The sequence below is a fragment of the Hippocampus bargibanti genome, linkage group LG13, assembly GCF_051943395.1.
Source record: "Hippocampus bargibanti isolate YZ-2025 linkage group LG13, ASM5194339v1, whole genome shotgun sequence".
Classification (NCBI taxonomy): Eukaryota; Metazoa; Chordata; class Actinopteri; order Syngnathiformes; family Syngnathidae; genus Hippocampus; species Hippocampus bargibanti.
Genome location: NC_142746.1, coordinates 6,575,175 through 6,601,839, shown reverse-complemented (window position 1 = coordinate 6,601,839; position 26,665 = coordinate 6,575,175). Strand labels below are relative to the sequence as shown.

The 26,665-nt window shown below is 39.7% G+C and overlaps 1 long non-coding RNA gene across 1 annotated transcript in view; it reads left to right on the top strand.

Annotated features, from left to right (window-relative positions):
- Positions 1 to 26,665, top strand: part of LOC148889145 (uncharacterized) — a 192,654-nt gene that overhangs the window by 121,221 nt on the left and 44,768 nt on the right. The window contains exon 2 of the long non-coding RNA XR_016116942.1: positions 10,355 to 10,451. This is a non-coding gene — a long non-coding RNA (uncharacterized LOC148889145). The remainder of the gene's footprint in view (positions 1 to 10,354; positions 10,452 to 26,665) is intronic.

Sequence of the window (26,665 nt, the reverse complement as noted above, 5' to 3'; positions counted from 1 at the left end):
TACATCAAGTATTCTTTGGTCTGTCATTCCGTTCCCTTCATGTGTCCATCTTTGGTTGTCTGTGACAGCTGGTTTTCTGACTGGCGTTTGCAGGCTAATTTGGCCTGTCTCAGTCAGGGTAGTGTCTATGTTTGATATCAGATAATGTTCACTGGTGAGTCGGGGGGAGAGGGAGATTAAAGACGAACCACTGATAATTATACCGAACTCCACAGTTGTCCTAACCCTCCTCAGCTAGTTGAAAGAATTTTCCCACTGATGAGCAAAACAGGAGGAAGATGATGGAGAGGAAAAAGAAAAAAAGTGAAGAGGTGACACTTCTCTTTGAAATTGTTTTTCCTATTTCTGTTGTGCCCAATGTAACCTCTGCCAATTTAAAATGAGTGCTACTGGATTATCAGTGTGCTCTGGACATAATCCTGGCTGCTGCAAAGGTACAAAGAACAGGCTTTGCTAACATTAACTGCATGTGAAATTTGTGACAAAACCTAATAATTGTTAGAAGCCTCCAACCAAGAAAAACATAACAATGAAGTCGTCGTCTGTCCACTCTGGATGATAATGGTGCAGTAAACAATAGCGACAAGCACATACTGTGAGCTCCAGCTGTGCCAACATCATTGATTCATTCATTGAATCATTGATGATTGGAATAAAGGCATATCCAATCCAATCATCTCTCATTCTTTCTCTCTTTGTAGTATACATTTTCATTTGCTTTTGTTCGGTTTCAGCCAAAATCATCAATAACAAGCACAAGTAAAATTGTGTGATCTTTAAACGATTTCTTCACACTTCAACTTGAAATGTGATTGTGTGTCAAATGTTATTGTTTTTCAAAATGCAACAACAGAACTAACTGAGAATATACAGGTACAGTATATATACTGTAAATGTTGTATATATGGGCGGCCCGGTAGTCGAGTGGTTAGCACACCGGCTTCACAGTGCAGAGGTCCTGGTTCGCGTCCCGGTCCGGCCTCCCTGTGTGGAGTTTGCATGTTCTCCCCGGGCCCGCGTGGGTATTCTCCGGGTCCTCCGGTGTCCTCCCACACGCCAAAAATATGCATGGCAGGCAGATTGACCACTCCAAATTGTCCCTAGGTGTGAGTGTGACAGTGAATGTTGTACGTCTTTGTGGGCCCTGCAATTGGCTGGCAACCAATTCAGGCTCGTGCCCGAAGACAGCTGAGATAGGTTCCAGCACCCCCCGCGACCCTAATGAGGAATAAGCGGTACAGAAAATGGATGGATATATATATATATATATATATATATATATATATATATATATATATATATATATATATATATATATATATATATTTGAATCTGTCATACCTGTTCCAAAGCTATCCTGTGTATTCTTTGACAGGCCAAGAAAACACATTGGCAATATGTGGTAAACTTTGGGCATAACCATGAAACTCTGGAGGTTTAAAGGTGAGCCGGGCAGCAGTGGCCACTAGCAACATGATATTATCTGGGTGGCTCAATGCATGACAAATGCTTACAAGTTTTTGCGAATGTAGAGCACGTTGGGTTCATGATGGAGAATAATAATTTATCATGTTTAAAAGTGCCGTGCTTTGCTGACCAACTAAACAATGGGCCTACAGTCAAAAACGCAGATGGCCACAGTAAATCTGAGTGAAACAGACACGGCAAGGTGAACTGTCGTCTCCATCTAGATTCTAGAAGGTCCGGCCTTGCACATAATTTAGGGCTTTAGATACTCCTTTTTCACCAAAGTTATTTACGGCTTAAACATCCTGCACAAGCGCCAGATTACAAACTTATCAGTTCTTGGAAAAGACAACCAATTAAAATGTCTTATGTTTTACTGCTTGCAGCTGTTGGTCTAAGAACGCCCAGAGGCGTGGCATTATAATCAAGAAAACTATGTTTACTAATATATCACTGTAATTTACATATACTCTCAATAAATAGCTTGCCAGAGGGGCGCAGAATTCAGACGTATGTCATCTGATGACTGCGTCTCCTGCCGGCAGTGGGGACAATCTTTCTGGTTCTGAGACTCTGTCCACGGTGTCTGACTGTCATATCTCAGTTCATTAAAAGATGAACTAAGATTCACATCAACACATGTAGATCTTTCAAAACGGAAGAATTGCTCTAATGTCACACATCTTTTATTTATTTTATTTAGTTTTTGTTTAGTTAGGGATGCTCATTAGGTGATCTAAACTCAAATCAATTATTTCCGTTACTTTCCTTTGCACCTCTATGCGGCAGTAAAACTGCATGGCAGGAGTCAGATTACGGCAGAGGCTATTGTAGCATTAGATTACGGCTGTCCATTTCCTCCAATCTACTCTCCTCCTCCAATGGTTTATTACCTTTGTAGCGTGTGTCAAGACCTGTTGTGAGAGTGCCACTTAATGAAGCCATACCTGAATTTATTTCCCCACACTTCAGCATAGACCGAGGGAGGAAGTACCAATTAATAGAATGTAAGAGCACACAGTGATTTATAATTAACAAGCATGCAGGTTATAGTAAACATAACACTTAGTGTAATAGCCCAAGAGAGACAAGAAGTGGTAAAAGAACTGAGGAGGTGGAGGAGAATGGTGGAAAAAAAAAAACAAACTTGCCTTGATTTGTCCCTTGGTGGATGAGTGCGAGTCCTTGTGGCTGACAGGAGCTGTCTAAAGCAGCTAAATGAATAATCATCTGTGAGTTAGACGGCATACAAACGATGAACGAGGATGATGTGAACTTGGCTGACATGAGGAGGCTGGAAAGAGAGAGCGAGAGCTCTGGCAAGGCAGCAAACGTATCCAGCTTGAAAATTAACAGGTCTTATGGTATAAAGGCTCTTAAGTTGATTTCCAATTGGCCAAGGTTAGCCTTAACCCTAACGTAAAGTATTAATTTGTCAGAATTTCTGAAAGGGCAATTAATTCCATTCTACATAATTAATAGTACAATAGTATCTGCATCCAAAGACAAACAGCAGAAAGCAAATGTGACAGACAGCTAAGAAGTGGTCTTGCGGTTGAGACAGACTATTTTATAAACGTGGAAAATCTCGGAGAAACTTTGCCTCATCCCATGCATTCAGGTGGTAGACATCTTCAGGAACACAAAGTCCCACCTACCTCGCAGCCATTTCACTTGGCACCTTCGCTTCTTGATGCATACTTTCGCAATAAGCTCTAAGAGGATACATTACGCAGTCTTAAGAATAGTGAAGGGGCTTTGCCACGCAGAATGAGGAGTAAAGAAGATCACTGCATAGCTCAGCTGTTTGTTATTTGATACATCAAAAAAAGGGAAAAGTTCATGTACTCTGAATGTTTCAAGAATGTAGCCCAATAATTTTGGCACTTGGACACACTTGGAAATCTTTTTCAATTCTCTTATAGACACAAAACAGTGAATCAGATAAGACTGAATTGTCAGCATCCTTCATGGCAGGAGTATCAAACACATTTTAATCATGTGACACATCTTCCCTCTTATGACAGTGAAACAACCAAAATGTTTAATCGTCTCATGGTTTTAGTACTTGTGCATAACAACTGAATGGATTTCTAGTTTGAAAAACAGTCAAGTCTACTATAATAGTTTTTTTGATCATTGTTCAAGTGTGTCTAAAGAAATTCCTGCAAAATATCAACCTTAATTATTACACTTAAAAATTGACTGTTCGGTAGTATTTTTAGCAATGATTGGATTGGCTGGGATTTGCCTTTATTAGTCTCAGAGTGAAGAAATTTACATTTCACAGCAGCAAGGTGATGAAAGGAATGCAAGTTGACACGTATGATTTCATTTTGCTGGCCACTTACCAAAACAAACAACAATACAGATTCACAGTCACACCAAAGGACAATTTAGCATGTCCAGTCAACCTAACAGGCACGCTTTTGAAATGTGGGAGGAAAATGGACTCTGGTGGAAACAGATATATAGAGAATATGCATGAGCATCACCTAGTGAGGGCCAAAAAATAATCTAATAATAAAATATTTTAATGTAATTATAAAATAATAATGCAAAACAAAACTATCTATCCATAAACAGTTCATAAAATGTGAATGCTGAAAAAGATGAACATGAATATCCAATTAAATAATGTACAATTCAGAATACTTTAATTAAAAATAAACAATCAATATTTGCCGTTATTGTCATTATTTCAAAAAAATGAATTACGTGATTTTCTCAATGTTTCACCCTGAAGGCTGCCAACTAATAGCAATGTTAGATGCATGTTTTTCCAACGTCAGACAATGTAATATATTACATTACAGTGTAATATATTACATTACATAATATGTTTTACCAACACCAGACAATTTAATATATTTAAATAGTATTGTTACAATGTTACTGGATCAGCTACGCCCCTCTACACACAAACACACACACACACACACACACACACACACACACACACACACACACACACACACACACACACACACACACACACACACACACATACACACACGCGCATGCGCGCGCGCACACACACACACACACAGAATTAGCAGCATTTTGGAGAGAAACTGCATTATTGGGTCACATTGATATTCAAATGATCTGAGTTCACTGTAAGGCATACATTTTGGGTGTTGTGCGATGGCTTTTTAATGTTGCAACTATTCTGAGCTAATATACAATGTAGGACAAATGAAGACAACAGTGTCTTGCAGAGTTCCCACGGTAACATTTCAACCTCTTGGAATGCTGATTGACCACCTGGTATTGTTTTCTGTCACTTTCCATTAAGATCATTGATCCTCGCTCCCTATCTGTGGCGTGTGGCTGATCATAGTGGATCAGTGTATGTGCCTGTAATATGAATACGGTTTGATTACACACCATTATGTTCTCTGTCCGAGGTGGCCCCTCCAGCGACACTTCTGTTGACTGTGGTTATGATTGGTCTGTTTATGTAGCAATTGCACCAAATGACAAGAAGAAACGTCTTTCTAATGAATACCGTATGATTTGATTCGGTCATTGCAGTGGACAGTTTCATGACACATCACTTAATGAGAAGATATTGTTTAGACAGACATTGTGTACTCTGGTGTGTGTTTTGGGATTATCCCATTTTTTCAAATGACAATGATTGTAGTTTTGATTAAAAAAAAAATATATATTTCTGCCATGGTTTACCCTGTATCAACATGACCCTAATTTATTTTCTCATTTGCAGTGTGAAATAACTGCAGTCTTGGTATGTGCACCTTCATCGTTGGGCATTTGGTGTTTCATGTTCAATACAAGTGGACCCAATGTTCTTGTAATCTTTGTCAATATTTGATGGGATGTGAGACACCCCCAGAAAATAAATACATACATAAATAAACAAATGAATAAAACAACTTTAATTGCATACATTTAGGAGGCGAAGGGTTGGAAGAAAATTACAGAATAGCGTTTACAAATTATTGTTTTAAACAAGGACAATTATGCAAAGTATGAATTATTATCAAAATAAATGCTAGCACTAATTATGCTTTGCGGTGAAAACTAATATTAAAGGACAACCGACGTCTGCGGACAAGTTGTGTACATAATTTGTAAAATGGCTTCAAATGACTTGTACTGAGCGTATTTTACAAAAATTCCACCGCATATAGCTATATTTTACGTTTTAAGACTCGTGCTGAATATTCCGGAAGTCTTGTTTTTGAATTGGTGACGAGTCCGTATGTGACGTCACTGAAGGAACGCCCCTGACCGAAGAAAAAGGACAGAAGTCCTTCCATCACGTCAATGCTTGTTGGGTCTGAAACACAAGAAAGAGTCAGAAAGAGCCAGAAAGAGCCAGAAGAGGGCATCCAAGCTCCATGGAAGGCATTCATCAGACTGTGGAAAGGGGCTGATTAATTCCTCCTGATTTATTTCTCACTGATGTTCATTTATTTACTTTACGTATTCAGGAAAAAGGCATCCAATGGCCGATTTAACCTGCTATCTGAATACATGTTTTTCGGTCTCTTTCTTTTTGCTAGGAGGATTTCTATCTGGTGCATGTACAGTATCACAGCTTCTCTTACGTACTAATACAGAGTCACCCTTCACATATGTGCTGAGTGAAAAACAGTGTTGTGCCGCTTGCTGTTTGACTAATGACATTTGGAAACAAATGGAAAGGTTGGTGTGGGAATGGGCTTCCTTTTCAGATTTGGATACAAATACATCTACATTCATGGGATATAGTATATAGATACACTCTCTTGGACTGGCAACACATCAAACGATTGGCCAGTTAAATGGGAGGCATGCTCAGTCACACGTGTATAAATATTCATGCATACATGCACACCTCTCCATAGCTTATCCGCTAACTGGCCACCAGTCAAAATGCGCCTTATTCTCAGGGGTTTATATTTTCTCCAGGCCGGGCTTGGCGAGGCATACTCAGTTAAGATGGCAGCCAAACAATCTCTCCTCTCACTTCTACCATTTCTTCCTTTCTAATGCTAATGCCTGGATGAATATATTGCCTTTTCCACTGGCATGCAAGAGAGCCAAATTTCTGATTACCTCCTATGACAAAATTCCATTGCATCTAGGTCAAAAACCGCTTCAAAGCAATGCTGGGATTGTAATGGTTTGTTTTTAAAGTCTATAAAGTATCTAAATATAATTCAACGTATGATAGTGAGAAAGTTGGGTGACATGTATGTCTGGCTTGCCTCAAGTCAGATGAATGGCTCAGATGTAATGGAAGGCATCCAGGAGACAAAAAAATATGTATCGTCATTTCAGATGGCATTGGACATTCACATAGACCTTGATTATTTAGTTTACATAACACTGCCGTTTAGTTTGCATAACACTGCCGTTCACCAAAAAAGCACACAATGTCATATATTTTTAACCTATTTTAACAATAGACTATTTCATACAATTAAGTTTGATACACTTGCAAGCACCGCTTAAGGGACGACCTAGTAAATCATTATCAAGTTACCTACATACTCTAGGTACTGTATCTAATGTACCTGCATCATGAACTTTATTTAAAAAATGAAAGTTTTGCACAAGTTGACCAGAGAAGTACAGTAACGTTTTCCATAAAAGACAACAAAAACACACATTCACTTTTAAAATCAATCAGTCAGTGACCGGCTTAGTATTCCAATTACAATGAATCCAAATGACCATGTAGAATGGAATTGCTCCATTAAAAACAGCTTAGTTGGAATTCAAAAGGCTAAATCTTAATGGAATTTTCTTCAGATTCACAAGGTTGGCACATTACATTCCAATCCATATGAGTGTCATATAGTATCAACGGTTCAATCAGAATATTCAAGTTCTTGACGTAAATGTACGGGTTGAAGGACTGTACATGTTTTAATCAAGATGTTGCTTTGAAAAAAAATGAAAATGCTAAATAGATTATTGAACTCCAATTTGGAAAATCCTGCAATGTTTACATCAATCTCTGTGTGTCAGTTAACTGTTACACAGCTAATTTGATGAATTTAGTGGTGCTTCTAAAGTGTGACACGATGAAAAGAAAAACATTTCAAGACTGTGCATTTTAATCTCTGCATTATACACATACATACATACATACATAATGATTTATATAGCACTTTAACAACAGCTGAATGTGTAACAAAGCGCTTAACATGGACAACTATCATATACAGGAAATAAAGCAGTCATAAAGATAGTGGAAAGCATTAATTGACATAAAAAGGGAACACACACACATACACACATACATGCACACACAAACATAAACATACACTAATGCTGAAATAGTTTGTGGATACTTTGACCAAATTTTGACAAGGGAACACTTTTTTTTTAATCAAGTCTACAGTACTTTGCCATCTGTGTTGTCAGTCATGTAGGATACACTGTTGAAAAAAATGGGTGAAATGTTCGAACTGGCATCTTAAAATTGGTCATGCGGTAGAAAAACTCAGCGATCGTGTTCTGGGACCATTAAATGCAGTTGATTGTAAGTTTACCGCTCGGACAATTCCAGTGTATGTCCGTATGTTAAGAAGGCAATGGATGGAACCTCGTTTCATGTTTTTTGAATACATTTATAGGAGGACCCTGCTCTAAAAAAATGTTTAACTACCTTTTCCAAATGGTGACATACAGTGTCTTTGAATTATGTATAGCGTTAATGTGTGTTGGTCTTGCCTCAGCAGCCATTCTTGGTTTCCCAGGACTCTTCTCTCCTTTGTCTGTGACAAAGACATATGAGGGCACTCCCCAGAGTCTGGACTGTCATTGTGCAATAAAGAATGCCATTGTCAGAACCACAAAACATGCATAGGCGTCAAATATACAGTATAATGCGAGTTGTTTACATCAGCATGCAGATGGTTGTGGCTAGCAGGTGTTATGATTCTATTATGTTTAGTCTCCAGCAGGTGGCAAAGGTGATCTGGTCATTCCTGAACTATTTAAGTACAACTCAGTAGACAACTGAGTGACTCTCGGATAAATCAACTTGCTCATTGTTCAAATGACATTCTCAATATGTATCTGTATTTTTGTTCCTCAGTCCTTTTTTTTTATTTCTCTACATTTTGTTTCGAAGTTAAGTTAAGAATTGAAGCAGATTTATGTGGGACAGGAGATGTGAGACAATCTATTTTTGTTCATGGACGCTACAGCTGCGTGTTTGCTTTCAACATTTAGCTTGTAGTAGACGTGCACATTCCACCATGGCGTCCCTGATCCACTGCTGAAAAGGAGGGTTTGATCCTCTCCTCTTTCATCTAGAACTGCTTCATGTCACAAAGAGGGTACAGCCAGTGCTGAAGAATGAATGACTCTCAGTGTCTTTGTGTTGTCATGTTATTTGCTATTTAGTTGTTGTATTTTTTTTACTTAGATGGCGCCGCGAGAGTGGCTGCCTTTCCAGCAGCTCCTGTATTTTTTCTACTTCTTTCTTTCCTTTCCTCTTCCTTTCATAACTTTGCTGCTATGAAATGTAAATTTCTCCACTGCAAGACGAATAAAGGTACATCCAATCCAATCCAATCCGAGTTATTAGGCTGTGCTTAATACTACTCACGTTTTGATATTTTGGGAATTGTATCATTTTGCCATTTGTTGAAATTGAGCCACTTTTTGTTTGTATTTTCCACTTGCCTTCTGCTAGTGTTTTTGGTTTTTCTCATTTTCGCGTAGTCTTTCCTACCAGCGTCTTAATGTGCAAAGCACCATTTTTGCTGTTTATTTTTTATACATCTTTTTTCTGTGCCCACTGTAACAGAATTTTTCAACCAAGCACTTGAATAGACTCTGATAAAGTTTTGAATGCATTGAGCAGCCAAGGACAAATGATGTGACAGCAGGGCTCTGCGGTCACAAATTTACGTTACGAACGAAGTTAATGCTGCCCAACAGACTTTTGCATCACGGTGGTGCCAAGATGCAAAATAGCGCTAAGATTTAAGGAAGATTTTGGTTCCGGCTGGGTGCTCTCCTGGGAGCTATTACAGGGGTGGCACGGTTCCAAGATAGCTTGCCATTCCGGAATCAACCTGAGCCTCAAGTAATTTATGCAGCGATAATTTATAATTATACTTTTATTCATGATTTTTCCCATACATGTTTTAGGCTCTGTTTTTCTTATGATACAAAGGATTTCCATGTATATTCTTTTTGCCTTTGGCAAGAACGTATTGTTCCTCTCATTTTATCATTGTTTCTTGTACCAATGTCACAAGTTGTCAGCCTTTTTCTGCAAATAAATGTTTTGATCACTATCTGATAATTTGCGGTAGACATCTCAGTCTTCTGACATTTTTACTATGCTTAGGTTATCTATTTTTTTTATGATTTCACCCCCCCTCCCCCTCCCAGCCCCTTTCAAATTGCTGCTGTGGACTGCAAATGTCCCCATTGTGAGACAATGTTTTTCCGACTCTGATTCTGAGTCTACATTTGGAGAGTGCAAATCTGGACGCCCTGACAATTCTCATGCCGATTGCATTTTAAAACGGTTCTCAACTTTGTAGTATTTGGCTGGATGGGAACATAGAATAACATCAATTACACATCTGTTACGATAGATAGATAGATAGATAGATAGATAGATAGATAGATAGATAGATAGATAGATAGATAGATAGATAGATAGATAGATAGATAGATAGATAGATAGATAGATAGATAGATAGATAGATAGATAGATAGATAGATAGATAGATAGATAGATAGATAGATAGGTAGATATATAATTTAGGTTACTGTTCCCACACCAGATCAATATATGTATATCCTTGCAAGAGAGAATTATTTCTCATGTTATGTTGCAATGATTTATATATTTTCATTGTTTTGAATTTCTAAACCATTTTCTTTTAAACTTATCATATAGAAATGTGGAGATCGCGCTGGTACCTGGAAAATCTGGTTCACACAACAGATGGAGTCTCAAAAGTAATATCCACAACAAAGAGCCTCCCGGTGTAAAGGTAAGCCTCAATGTGAAAACACACACCATTCAAAGATTGCTTTTATGAATATGATGCAGGCGTGTCGTAACTAAAGCTCACAGTATATATCACCTGAGAGGTCAAAATACTTTATTGATGCACAGTAAATCTGATGCAGGTTTATTTGGGCACTATATTGCGACATTATACTGGGGCTGGCTTCTATGTTACATGATGAAGTACAAGATGGTGTCTGAAATGTCAATGAAAGAGAGGTGACTTACTGTTGAGACTTTACTGTGTTGTGTCTGTGGCTGTATAATATAAGGTGGCATTACTTATTTGTTTCCTTACATGTCGGTGACCGCTCTGTGTGTGTGTGTGTGTGTGTGTGTGTGTGTGTGTGTGTGTGTGTGTGTGTGTGTGTGTGTGTGTGTGTGTGTGTGTGTGTGTGTGCGTGTGTGTGCACATATGTGTGTGCACGTGTGTGTGCGCGAGCATGTGCGTGTTTGTGTGTGTGTGATGTGTGTGTTTGCGTGTGTGTGTGTGTGTGTGTGTGTGTGTGTGTGTGTGTGTGTGTGTGTAAGTGTGCTTGTACTCGATGACTTGATTGAGGACAGTATAACAACAACATGGCAAGATGTATGTTTGTCTCCATGCGTTAATAGAAATGTCAGATATTTTTTGCCGCCATCAGAACACGGAATGATTAAGACAAACACAGCTCGATTTACAAAGAGGTCACACATGCAAACAGAGGTGCAAGCTGGTCTACAAAGTGGCTGCATTCAGGATTGCATCCACCAAAATGGTGTCGAAAGGTAAGGAGGCAGATCGAGCACATCAAATATGATTTGATCATATCTGAAAAAAAAAATGCAATGGTGGATATTTAAAATGTGGACCTCAAAGGCAATTGCAAATCAGCAAGCAAAGCATTGCCAACATAGCACAGGAAAAATGAGAGCAGGCGGGATATTTTTGTTTTTATATATTAAGTATTGACTACGGGCGGCCCGGTAGTCAAGTGGTTAGCACACCGGCTTCACAGTGCAAAAGTCGCCGGTTCGCGTCCCGGTCCGGCCTCAATGTGTGGAGTTTGCATGTTCTCCCCGGGCCCGCGTGGGTTTTCTCCGGGTCGTCCGGTTTCCTCCCACATTCCTAAAACATGCATGGCAGGCAGATTGAAGACTCCAAATTGTCCCTAGGTGTGAGTGTGAGAGTGACTGTTGTTTGTCTTTGTGTACCCTTTGTGCACCCTGCAACCAATTCAGGGTGTCCCCCGCCTCGTGCCCGAAGACAGCTGAGATGGATGGATAAAAATGGATGGATGAAAAATGGATGGATGGATGGATGGATAAATATATGTCATCACAACCTTACGGTCATTCAGCAATCATGCCAAATGACCTGTGGCAAAACCGTTTCAACTCTGCAAAATTATATGGATCATTTCACTGCATTGCCTTAATTATATTTTTAAAGCACTTCTGTCCATGCCACAGCTTTATTTTTATTTGTATTTTTTGGAGGGGAAGTCACTCATGGACAGCACAATCGGCATGGAAGGGAGCTACAAGTGTGGTTAACTTCACATCATCAACCCATGAAGGTCTGCTTGCAGGTCCTTCGAAGCTGTGTTGGCTCCAGCGAGCTGATTCCTGCTTTTGGAATATCAAAGACCTCCTCTAAAAAGGAAATTAAAAGTGCAGTTGATTCCATTGATCGGGCAGCTAATCGGCTGATGAAAATATGGATAATGCTCTGCGGTAGGCGTGCACTAGTCATGAAAGCATAGCCTTAAATGATAGCTTATACATTATACATGTCAAGCTTACGACAGTGTACAGTAATATTTCTATATGCACACACAGAAATGATTGTCCAATCCTTGACAATCAAGACTTAAACAAGTACATACATTAAATATAACTTAGCGTACATTGAAATAAATTACAATATTACGTTAACATAGTAGTGAAGGCACCTTCATCGGTATACAATGATAATGCTGAAGGGCATATGGCACTGAAGGTCTAAAATGTGTTACTGACCATGCACATTTACTTGAAAAAAACAAAACTAGAGTTGCAAAGAAAGGATAGGCTAATAAGCCATTGTGCTTAAAATGCAAGGCCTCAGACTACAGTTTATCTTGTGAACATTTACAGACATTTTTATTTTAGTTGCCACCCCACCATTAGATAACAATGATGCATGAGGGAATATCTGATAAAGACCAGGGAGCCACAGAAATGGAACCCTTTGCTGCCAAGCAGCAACAATAAATATGCAATTAAGGGCCACAGCAAGGTCAGTTGAATAATCTTTCATTCATTTCAATATTAAATTATTTACATGAACTGTAGGGTATCGGGTGGCCCGTTGGTCTAGTGTGTGTCGACCTCATAGTGTTGAGTGTGCATGTGTCCTCCCACATTCCAAAAACATGTTAATCTCTGTGTGCCCTAATATTGGCTGGCAATTAGTTTAATTTGTAGTTGTCGTACAGACCGAAAATAGCTTGGATAGGCTCAAGCATCTCAAAACCTCTTGGAGGATATAGCGAATAGGAAAATGGATGGATGGATGGATGGATGGATGGATGGATGGATGGATGGATGGATGGATGGATGGATGGATGGATGGATGGATGGACATACAGTATATGGTATAGTGGTGCACGCGACAGATAGGGTGGGATTTGTTCGCACACGTGACAATATGCATGTGGCTGTGAATGACCATTTGTCATTTGTCATTTGGGGGTAAAGGCATATCCAATCCAATCCAATCCATGTGCCCTATGATTGGCTAATTTAGGATGTGGACTGCTTTACATCCGAAGCCAACAGGGATAAGCTCCAAAACCTACCTGCGCCCAGGATAAACAGTGTTGAAGATGGCTGGATCGGTGGATTTGTATATATATCTGTGCACATGTCCTTACCATAAAATAAACAAATGGGAAAACATTTAAAAACTATTAATACTAAATAGAAAATTCCATTTTAGTCATAGAACCAGTGATACAAAATGCATATGGTAACCTTCCCATCCCATAGGATGAAAATGGGAACACATTTTCATTTCGTCATAGCTACAGCTTCCTCACAAGTTCAGTTCACTAACTTGGATTGGATTGAATTGGATTTGCCTTTATTAGTCTCGCAGTGGAGAAATTTACATTTCAATGCAGCAAAGTTATGAAAGTAACTTGTCCTTATCTTGAATGTTAATGTATCCGACATGAAAACAACTGCTGGCTGTCTTGCTATTTTCTTCTTCCTACTGATCTCGCTTTTCATTGGTGGCTGAGTCCGAGTGAGCCACACTAAGAAAGTGTTTCTTTTTCACATTGGAGCATCAACTTGCTGGAAAACTAAAATGCATCAAATTAGAAAAAGCTCCTTTATTGGATTTGGGACACACCGTGAGTGTGTTGATGTTGGCCAGATAATCATCTATTTCGGTTGGTACTGGTGAATTGTTTGTATGCTTGTGTGTATTACTGCCAGGAGAGTTAACGACCACTGTAAATCGTACATGGCTTGATTTCTTGATTTGTGCACAGTTGTTGCTGACGGTGTCCATGTGTGTTCTCTCACTAGCTGTTTTTTCCCTATAAAAGCAATTTGCCCCATGCTTGGGCTCGAAAATGAGCAGATGCTTGCATTGTAAATGATGATGCGAGGGGCCTTAATAAAGAGTTGATAAACAAAGAATTACTGCTGGGTTGTACACTTGCAGAGAAAAGGAGTGGCTGAAGTGGCAAAAGATTTTGGGGGGTGAAAAAAAAATCACTCAGACAGAGAGTAAGAAACACAGCCATATACAGAACAACTCCACTTTCATTCAACAAGGCTATTAATTTAATTAGAAAAAAATAGTAAAATTGTGTCATAGTTGTTTACACCTCTTCCATTTTTAAAATTACATAGTATAGTACATAACCATGTGATGAAATCACTCGCTTTTAAAACATATATTGCTTTTGATGACTGTTTAAGAGTTCTCTTCAATTGCTAGATTTCTCACCGTTACAATACACTTGATTTAATTATTATTGGGAGTGCCACTTAGCAGAAATTGATGACTTACTCGATAAATGCATGCATTTTAAACACACGTTTCAAAGTTAATCTGAGGAAAAATGTATGTATGATGGGTTTATCACATGGATGGAAAGTAAAGTCAATTTGATGTCTTGCTTATGAGTATCTCCATAAATAGGCATTACTCACGCAAGGTGTGAAGATTCTGTCACAGACTCAAATGTTGATCATTGATATTTTAATTATTCAATTTACCATGAGTGAATTTATATTTTATGATTTTCGTCCACAGAAAATAGTTTAGATTGTGGAAGGAATCAAACAAATGTGTGTAAATGGCTGTGCTTTGCTATGTACTGTACTTATAGCTATCAATTTTCAGTACGTTGCATTCTCGTCATTCTTCGATCAAGGTCGCAAATCTTCATGAAATTGTCCCCAGATGTTTGCCAACCGTTCTTGTTGCAAGGACAATTTTAACATGTTCTCACTTGCCTATTGACAAAAAAGTATACGTGAATATCTTGCAAGCATCTGCAAGCGAATATTGACAACAATGGAAAGAACAGAACATGGCTGACTGTAACACAATATCAGATCTAACGATGTGTTCTCAACAAAAGTTAGAATAAAGTCCATCATAAACACCAGAAATGCTTATTATATAAACCAAAGGTGTCAAAGTCAAAGTCCGAGGGCCAAATATGGCCCACCACATACCGTATTTATTCGAGTATAACGTGCAAAATGTTCTACCTAAAAAAGAACTCAAAGGTTGCACGTTATAAACGAGGCCTGGGGAAAAAATATCATTCATATTTAATGCCTAAATTCTTTCCAGGAGGAGGCAGCATTTCCATGGCTATTCTTCATAGTCGCTGTTGTTAAGGTTAAGTTTCGATTCTCGGAAAGACCCGGATCACGCGCATTTCTTTTTCGTTTTTTTAATTGTTGATTACCATTGCTTTAGCTACGCTTCATTTCCTTTCCTAGCCTCACCCACACTGAAACGTCAAAGTCAGCTTTATTGTCAAATGTGCTAATATGCATGACATACAGCACAGATTAAATTACTGTCCTCTCGGACACAGCGTGCAAGGCACTTATAACTTGAGTAAAGCATAGCTGTTTTGCACAATTACCAATATCCAGAGTTTCGATTCAGTGTTCTTAATATTTTAATTGATATACTGACAGCCGAGAAAAAGTGAAACACCATTTTATACCAATTTTAAATTGAAAATTAGGGGTGTGCGTTATACACACGTGCACGGTAACTTGTTATTTATTAATTTGTTGTACACCAGTATGTAATATGTGGAGGGGATTAGACATTCAACATTCATGGCTTTCCCAAATTCATAATGCCCCCCAAGAAGAAACCGTATGTGGCCCGCAGAAGAAAAAAAAAACGTTGACACCTTTTATATAGACATATTCCACCATCGTTTGTGAGTAGCAGTGTTAAAACGGTGAGAGATACTAAATAAATAAATAAATAAATAAATAAATAAATAAATACATACATACATACATACATACATACATACATACATACATACATACATACATACAAAAATACATAAATAGATGAATAAATACTTTACCTCCAAGCCAGCCAGCTACACGTGTAATGCAATTTATCTTCACAGTATGAATGTTCATGTACAGTCATCCACTCCTGGGTTCATTCAGAGGATAGAAAAGTGCTGACTTACGTACCTGGAAGGGAAATGTACAATCCCTCCTATGCTAAATTTGAATCGCATTGGATTTGATGGATGGGGTGTCTCCCAGCTGGCCTGGGAACGCCTCGGGATCCACCAGGACGAGCTAGAGGAAGTGGCTGGGGAGAGGGAAGTCTGGGCTTCCCTACTGAAGCTGCTGCCCCCCGACCCGACCCCGAATAAGCGGCAGAAGATGGATGGATGGATGGATGGATGGATGGATGGATGGATGGATGGATGGATGGATGGATGGATGGATGGATCAGAGGCCAAAGCTGTATGGGGTCCCATCCTGTTTCAAACAATTTCCCGCGTTCTCAGTTCCGAAGAAAACAGCAATATTGAAATTTAATGACTCTAAGCCTGTCACCAGAACCTCCCCGCACTCTACCCACCACCTATTCTTGCAATTCCCCTGAGGCAAGCGCTATTCGCACCAAATTCAGCAGGCATTCAAAGAGCTTCTTCCCTCAAGCCACTAATTCCATAAACAAAATCTTCATGTATGGTGGCTCTTTGCAAATTTGCAGAGTCCTGTATAACAGTAATGCAATCTCCAGATGAGATCTCCAAACAGTACTGTATCTCCAGATCTGTCCTTCCTTGAACCATTGTCACTGATCTCTATTCCACAGCACCATACATTTTAAAGTGCTAAAGAGCATTTGTACAGTTGCACACATTTTTTTTCTTTAAATACTGCTCCTGGTCACTTTAAAATGGTGCAATAATTACACCTGTTTTGCACCAACTGCACAACTGATATATTATTGTATTATTTGCTTGATACTTGTCACATTACCTAACAGCTGTCACTGGGTTGTAGTACCACATACCGGTACCAGAAAAAGGACTGGTGTTGAAACCTAAAGAGAAGGTTTTCAGCAATCTACTCTGGTCTGAATGTACTCAGGTTTAATGGGGAAAAAGTTTGACTTCCATCATCCACTTCCATCATCCACTCTTGATTGCTATGAGAAGGTGACACAGAGAAAGTGAAAACAAGAGAACATCGAGGTAAGTAAGAGAATATGTTGTGGGAACAATAAAGGGCGAATGTTTTTTTCTGCTTAAGTTCTCATATTTAAGCATCTGTCAGGAAAGGATGAAGACATTTATTTGCAAATAAGGTAATGGTGACTTTTAATCAATGTTTACGTTTACGAGAAAGAAAATAAGGAAGCCCAAAATTAAATTCCATCAAAATCTGTGCTTCCATCAAGCCGGTGATTTAAATTTTGATGTGTTGCCCTGTTTTGACTACCTTTCCTTTGGTTCATTTATATTTGCTGCAATCAGACTCACTTAAGGGAATGTTTCACACAAACTGTGTTGCTCGTCCTAGTATTACACTCATCTGTACAAGCAAAATGTGAAAATAATGAAATTAAACAGCCCAAGTTTGACATCTACTATGATGTCATTCATGAGTGATTGATGCATTTATGCAAAACAAATTTTGAACACAGAAACAAATTTGAAGAATAAATTCAATGTACATTCCATGTTTTTCGGGGTGTGGTATCACAGACAAGAAAAATAAATATACTTTGATAACACATTTGCATCAACGTGAGTCGCTTTTTGAAAATGCACATGGAGGCAATTAATCAGATTCTTGCATCAGCTGCATGTGATGTGATGTCAAATCTGCACGCAGGCAGGCAATGTGGCAGCTGGGTGATTGAAGTGCTGCTTCCATGAGTTAAAATATCATTTCTGCTTTTATAGTGCTGATGCCGCATCATGTGGACACAATTTTTTCAATTTAGATTCAGGCCTCAAGTAGCTGAGACACTATATTAATGCAAGCTATGTCATACTCTGTGTTTTGAGGGCGACTGGATGAAATATAAATCACATTCCTCCACACTATTCGGTTAATTTCTTCAAGTATGTTGAATAGCGGATACGTTTTTGTTTTATATGTTTCATTTTTTTACACATCTTATTAAATCAAGAGGACTAACATTCACCTTCAAGTATGCATGTTGCCTCAAAGACTTAAGAACAAAGCCACATTTCTCACAAATGAGTGTGCACAATGGTCTGTAAAAACTGCAGCCCTCTGTAAGAAAATGTGATTCTCAATTGAATGTGAACCTGATGGCTGAACTTGTTTAGCATGTTTAACTGAAAGATAATGAAATTAACGAGACAATAAAAACAATATATAATTGCTTACTTGAATGATTTTTGTGTGTGTTCAAAACTTGAATAATTTAAAAGAGGCTCATTGATCCTACCATTTTTTCAGTATGCGGCCTTCAAACGGAAACGTTTGGATCCTGCTGCAAAAAATAGGCTTTGTCATAAATCCATCGTGTTATTGTTTTTTGTTATGTGACCATTTTTTATTGCATGAATGGCATTTTGCATACAAGGGTGATTGCTTTAAAATGCTGTATAAATATACAGTCGTCAAGTTCCACTGCAAGTTTTCTTTTTTTTTTCTAAATAAACAGAGACCTGCAATTTTAGATATGTACTATTCACCTTTCTTCATTCTCCCATTGAGTCGGTTAATTGATCACTCTATATTTGACATGTTTTTTCTCACATCGTCTCCGTCACGCTGCTTCTGATATTAATTCCCAAAAGGAAACATAAGTAACATCCCTCCCTTAGTTCATATGTAAGCATGCGTGAAAGAAACAAACGTGTAACTGGCTTGTTTCTGTAAGCAAGAATGTTTTTGTATTCACACACCAACAGCACAATAAACTGAAGGAGTACCATCATTCTTGATGCAGCCTGTCATCAGTTCCCGTGACGACAGAGGGAACAATGCGGTCAATACATATGAAACAGGGTATGATGCATAAACATGGCAACTGCAGGAAGAGGATGGTGAGGGATAGCACTGGAGTGCGGTTATATGGGAAGTGTGAGTGTGTTTGTGTGTGTGTGTGTGCGTGTGGGTGTGCGTGTGTTTGTGTGTGTGTATGTGTGTGTGTGTGTGTGTGTGTGTGTGTGTGTGTGTGTGTGTGTGTGTGTGTGTGTGTGTGTGTGTGTGTGTGTGTGTGTGTATACCGCCTTCTATGGACCAGTCCATATTATTCATGAGCCTTATCCTCAGAAGGTTGTCACTAACCCCTCCCTTTGATAGGAGATGTTGTGTGTGTGTGCCTGTGTGTTGTTTGTGTGATGGATGGTGACAGCTAGATCAGGATTAAGATCAAACACAGCTCAACGTCATACTCTGCCAGGTCCACCCGACATGTTTGCCCACACACACGTACAATCACCATTATTGCCATTTCGATGTTTTATCACATTCTTTTTTATCGAACACAAATAAGAAAAACATCTCAGAAACTTAATGATCACAATGTTATAATTTAAATACACGGTTTCTAGATATGTTTATCAGATATCAGTCGGCAGGTGAGGCTGTGCCTCACCTGTCATCATGAAAATATCAGAATCAGAATCAGAATCACAATCAGAATGAGAATCAGAATCAGAAAACCTTTATTCATCCCACAATGGGGAGATTTGCAGTCCACAGCAGCAATTGAAAGGGGATGGGGTGGGGGGGGTGAAAGGATAGAAAACAATATATTGTAAGCATAACAAAATAAAAAAATCAATTGTACACTGTGCAAATGTAAATGCGCAAAACCGTTTCATAAAAAAACTGTACATAGTGCAAGTATCAAGAAAGGCACATTGATATATCGCATCAACCCATATATACAAGTGTCCAGTCTTTTTTTCACATGTGATCATTGAGAATTGCAAAGCCTGACAGCAGTCGGTAGGAACGAGCGCCGGTACCTCTCCTTCTTGCAGCGCGGGTGTAAAAGTATCTGGCTGAAGGAGCTACCCAATGCTGTCAAAGTGGTCAGGAGGGGGTGGGAGGGGCTGTCAATCATCGCTTTTAGTTTAGCTAGCATCTGTCTGTTGCCCACCTCCTCCAGAGAGTCCAGCGAGCAGCCCAGGACAGAACTGGCCCTCTTGACAAGGCGCTCCAGTCTTTTCCTGTCCCGGGTGGTGATGCTGCCTGACCAGAAGACAATTCCATAGTGGATGGCTGAAGCCACCACAGAGTCATAGACAGTCTTTAGGAGTGACCCCTGAACTCCAAAAGACCTCAGTTACCTGAGTACGAAGTGGCAACTCTGTCCCTTTTTGATTAGGGCATCCGTGTTTGTAGTCCAGTCCAGTTTATTGTTGAGAGTAACACCCAGGTACTTGTAGGAGGTCACCCTCTCAATGTCCGAACCCTGGATGTTCAACGGTGCAGGTGAGGATTGTTTCCTGCAGAAGTCCACCACCAGCTCCTTGGTTTTCCCGGTGTTGATCTGGAGGTGATTCTGCTGGCACCAGTCCACAAAGTCCTTTGTTAGTCCCCTGTACTCCCTCTCGTCTCCTTCTGTAATGAGGCCGACAATAGCTGAGTCGTCAGAGAACTTCTGAAGGTGGCAGGTTGGGGAGTTGTAGTTGAAGTCCGAGGTGTTGAGGGTGAACAGGAATGGAGCCAGGACTGTCCCCTGCGGCGCTCCGGTGCTATAGAGAAGCCTGTCCGACTCACAGTTCTTTACCCTCACGTACTGTGGCCTGTTTGTGAGGTAATCTGTAATCCAGGATGTGAGGTTATGGTCCACTCCGGCATGCCGCAGTTTGTCCCCCAGTATATTTGGCTAGATGGTGTTGAAGGCACTGGAGAAATCGAAGAATGTGATCCTCACCGTGCTCTCAGCATTCTCCAGGTGCAGCAACGGAGGATGTAGATGATGACAGCCTCCACACCGATGCTGGGCTGGTAGGTAAACTGTCCAGCGATGAGCTTGCCAGCAGCCAAATGACAAAATGAATTAAACAGTTATATTTATTTTGTGATTTGTACCTTAACATTCTTTTCCATTTAACTTGACCATTTTTGGATTTTTTTTTCAAAATCGCTGAATTTTCACATTTACCGTTCAGATATTAAGAAGAGATGAGCGGTGAGGCACCAGCCGGCTGAGCCTCACCATGGATTGAGCAATCACTATGCTAACTGTGCTGGCTGGCTTGCTCTGCAGTGAGACCGCATTGCTGTTACAGATTCTTCTTGCGACTCCTCGGCTGCTTAATAATAGAATTAGTGACAGCAATCTACAGTAAACAGTTAGCAAGTAAAGTGCAACCATCCAGTAATTTTTTTCATGTTGCTTGGCCTTATTTTCAGAATCGAAGATTATATATCTAAATTGAAATAATTTTCTAAACTGGACTTTCAATCGAAGCAGGAGATAATAAAGGAAGACCAACACCGGATTGTATAGCTCACAAACGGTGAGTGATGAATGTCAATCTCCTTGACAGCTTCTCAGCTTTTTGGCCAAGTCATTTTCAGCACTGAAAAGACTGAAAACATACAGTCGGAACAGGACTGATCAAGGACGACTTTCTTCACTGGCAGTGATCTCCATTCAGACATAGACTTTCATAGTTTCATAGTTCATTCATAAGTAAAGGTAACATGTTAAAAAGGTTTTTTTTTACTCTTTTTTTTTCTATGCTACAATTTGTATACAGTAGATAAAGAATACGGACATGACATTTTAAACAAAATATGTTAACTCTTGCCAATCAAATGGTGAATAAGCTACTCTGTGGACTTCATATGTTTGTAAATCTGATTGTGATGACATCAGTGCCTCACCAGCCACGAACCGCACGTCACTGTGCGGTGCGGTATACACACACACACACACACACACACATATATATATATATATATATATATATATATATATATATATATATATATATATATATATATATATATATATATATATGTGTGTGTGTGTGTGTGTAGGTTGTGCAAAAAGGCACCTGAGACAATCAAACACATAACTGCAGGGTGTAAGATGCTGGCAGGAGTGCCATAACCAGGTGGCTGGCACAATCTACCGAAACATCTGTGCAGAGTATGGGCTGGAAACCCCAAGGTCAAAAGGGGAAACACCTCCCAAGGTAGTAGAGAATGACGAGCAAAGATCCTGTGGGACTTCCAGATACAGACTGACAAGATCGTAATGGCCAAACAACCATATATCGTGGTCGTAGATAAAGGGCAAAGCAAAGCCGTTGTCGTGGATGAAGCGGTCCCGAGTGATGGAAACATCAGAAAGAAGGAACATGTGAAACTCGAGAAATACCAAGGGCTCAGAGAGGAGCTGGAGAGAGCCTGGAAGGTAAAGGTGACAGTCGTGCCTGTGGTGGTCGGAGCACTCGGCGCAGTGACCCCCCCAAACTAGACGAGTGGTTGCAATAGATCCCGGGAGCAACATTGGATATCTCGGTCCAGAAAAGTGCAGTGCTGTGAACAGCACGGATGCTGCGCAGAACCCTCAAGCTTCCTGGCATCTGGTAGAGGACCGAGCTGAAATGGGGGTGAGAGGAGGATTTATTCAGGAAACCCGGAGACACACGCAGGCAGCCATAGTGTATTTTTACATTTTGTACCTTGAAATTTATTTCTGAACAAGAAGCAATTTTTCTGTTGAGATGTATTGCAACTTGATTTTTTTTTATTTTTTATGAAGAGATGTTCGTAAGTAGCGGTACCACAACCAGTTCAGGGGTTCCCACCCTCCGATGCCCTATAAGTGGTTTGGCTCCAGCCCATCTGCAACCCGAATGAGGATAGGATGTGCTCAATATTTTCCTCTGCAGGTTAATTCACAGAATAGTCATATTAAGTATTTATTTTTCTATGCTTTCCGATTCTTTAGTAATATGAAATATTGTAATTGTTCGTCAACAATACAGTTCATAACACCTATTTTTGTGTGTTGTTATGCATTCATCTCTGTGTGTGCTTTGTATTTCGTGGCGGACGATAACAGGGGATGACATCCAGCCTTTATCTTTTCAAAATAGATTGACTCCCCTCCCTCATGCCCTAACAACCACAACACACACACACACACACACACACACACACACACACACACACACACACACACACACACACACACACACACACACACACACACACACACATTCCTGTTTCAATAGTTTTGTTAGGTCCGGATAAAATTCAGATAAGGCGTGAGGGCCACCGTTGCTGATAAGCTTAGAAAAGAACTAGTGTTACATTTGAACACTAAATGTCACCCCATTTCCCACTTGAACTTCTTGAAAAACAAAGAAATAAAAAGTGGACTTGAAACTGAAATAACAGCAGGAGTGAGGTTTCTGAATGGGTACATTCAAAGTCCTCACCCCTGTCGTGAATTTGATTCAAATATCATTTTACTTTTTCTGGTATGAACTATTTCCTCTCATTAACCCCGCTCCCCCCCACACACACATCAACACACAGTGAGTAAAAAGTGTGTGTATCCAGGTGAAATGAAAATACACACCAAAAAATCATTTTGGGTGAATTTGTGAGGATCTTTCTGAAACTTTAACAGATGCATATATAGACCCTCTAGAAGCCTTTAGAATGAAACACTTGTGAGTACCGGCCAAAAGGTCCTCACTTGTCAAAAATGTCCTCACTACGTATGGTATAAAATGTTAGTGGTCCTCACAAGACTAGTCATACAAACACACACACACACACACACACACACACACACACACACACACACATGCACGCGCACACACACACGCACACACACAACACACACACACACACACACACACACACACACACACACACACACACACACACACACACACACACACACACACACACACACACACACACACACACACACATTTATGTCCATGTTCAGGGAGTGAGGGCAACTTTGGTCTCCCTCTTCCTCACACAGCATTCCAAAGTGAGATGTTTTCAATCCACTCATTATGGAGAGGTTGCACAGGGTCAAGTTCAATGCCAGTGAAAAAGAGCGCTTAATCTGAAGGGATCACCAGACAAACACTCAAGGAAAACATAAACATACTTGGGCACACAATCACACACAAGCTACAATACAATAGGAACAGCATGAATCACTGTCTGCCTCAGGATTTTGGGTCAATACACTGAAATTAGCCTTGTTTTGAATTTCAACTGCGGAAGAAGGGGCGTGGAAACAAAGATCCATATACATGTACATGGAGTGATGGCATAAGTTGAACAGGATGCTGTTTGGTTAATGAGGAAAAACAATCAGGGGAGTCAACATTACTGCATCGCTCTGCTGCTGTGAAATGTAAATTTCTCCACTAAGAGACTAATAAAGGCAAAAATCCAAACTCTATCTTTTTCTCAACCTTCTATTTGTCACTCTTTCCACATTGTGGTCTGCTTGCCTTGCCTCCCTCTGCACAAGGTGTTGACTTTATGATGGGGAAGTGACTTAGGCAAATGTATGCATCTGTGCATTAACCGCAGACAACATGAGCGTGGATAGTGGATACTAACAATTGGGACTTTTTGTAGAAAAAAATATTTGTTTTGGATCTGAAATGACTAAATTCGCAAACTCTGGATTTTTTCCCCCACTTTGTGAAACAAAAAAAATCATCTTGAGTTTATATTTGCCCTGTGATTAACTGATGAAGAGGTGAGGCTGTCCACCAACTCTGGGCAAAATGTTACTGCTTTCTCTGAATTGCTCTTGATTTGTTTCTTTCTGTGTTCATTTATTTTGTGGACTAAAGGGACAGTCTAATTATGTCACTCTCTGTTTGTCTTCAGATTGGAACTCATTAATTTTTTGGAACTAAAAAAAAATATATATATTAATAAGAAATACAAGCACACATTTAACATGTTTTAATTTGCAATGGTGCGAGTGAGAGTATGTTTCATTTGTGTCATGATCTGGCAGACTCGCAGGTGCTGGTCGTTCTAATCAGTGGCAGTCAAAATGACTCCCGGCACGACCTTTCGGCGTTGGGTCATTGTATGCTGTATGCAACTGTATGCATTGTGCATTGTGCTTCCATTGTGCTTTTCAGATGATTTTGATGTTTTAGACTTTGTTCCTGCTGACTTTATTTTAATACAATTTGTCAAACACAACCCCCTGCTCCCTCCTGCCTGCTTTTTGGGATCCGCTACCGCCATCACCACCTTGCAAACCATGACAATTAGATGCTCGGCATGAAACAATTCAACCAATGGAGCAAACCTGTCCATGAAATCAAATAAAAGTGACGCCTGCTCACCTCTTTCTGTTGCTCGTTAATTTTGATCACCGGTCCCTCCCTGAGATCTGCAACATTGAAGCCCACGAAATGGGACTATGGGGGATAAAAGAAAACCATAATTTTGTCATGGGATTAATTTGGAGACATGTGCCATGCCAAATGAAATCCCTGTCAAAACCTCTACTGATTCTTTTCGTCGTCTGCAGATCCCTAAGAAATCTGTTCCCCACGGCGTTTATGATTTGACAGTCCAGTAGTTTTGGACTTAGTTCCCCCCTGATACCTCTGACATGCTGACATTAAGTGGTTTCCAAGACAGGCAGCATCCCTATTTCAATCACCATTAAGCAGAGGATATTTGGCGTTTGAGCGCACAAAAAGCACCAGTCAAAAGTCGACATTTCACACAGATACGATGGTGAACAAACAACTGCAAATTCATTAGAGAAGCAGCCATTTCGAGGGAGTGTGGTCGGTAAATACAGTCCACACGTGACCTTTCGCTTTATGGAAAAAAAGTGGGACTGATTGTATACCTGTGTCCTTGTTGGATGTCCTTTTCTCCAAGGCAGCCCTATCATGTGGAAACTTGTTACTTTTTCATTTCCATTTGCCTTGACACGAGGCAGACCGCCCAACTGAAACTTTTAAAAAGAAAATCCCCCCCAGTGAGGGGAGATTTCACAATTTCAAGAGAGTTAGTTAGCTACATTGTATTTATAATTGTGAACCCGATCAAAGGAAATATTGCATTGTGCATGTTTAGCACGACCTGGGCCGTCTTTTTAAGACATTCATTTTATAATAATAATAATAATAATAATAATAATAATAATAATAATAATAATAATAATAATAATAATAATAATCAGAAACAGAAAACCTTTGGTTGTCCCACAATGGGGAAATTTGCAATAATAATAATAATAATAATAATAATATTAATTATTATTATTTATTATTATTATTATTATTATTATTATTATTATTATTATTATCCAATGGGCAGCATCTTCACAGCCCTACTTTGTTCAGCGGAACGGCCGGTGCTGTTGAACAATCTGCGGCTGGAGCACGGCTTGAGGAGCCCACGATAAGAAGAAAGGAGGGTCAGCACATAGCGGCGATGCATATGTGGAACTGCTGCGGCTTGGAATTGAAGCGGATTTATATGAGACAGGAGATGTGAGACAATCAATTTTCGTCAATGGATGCTACAGCTTTGTGTTTGCTTTCAACATTTAGCTTGTAGTAGACGTGCACATTCCACCTTGACATCCCTGATCCACTGCTGAAAAGGATGCTTTGATCTCTTCTCTTTCATGTAGAACTGCTTCATGTCACAAAGAGGGTACAGCAAGTG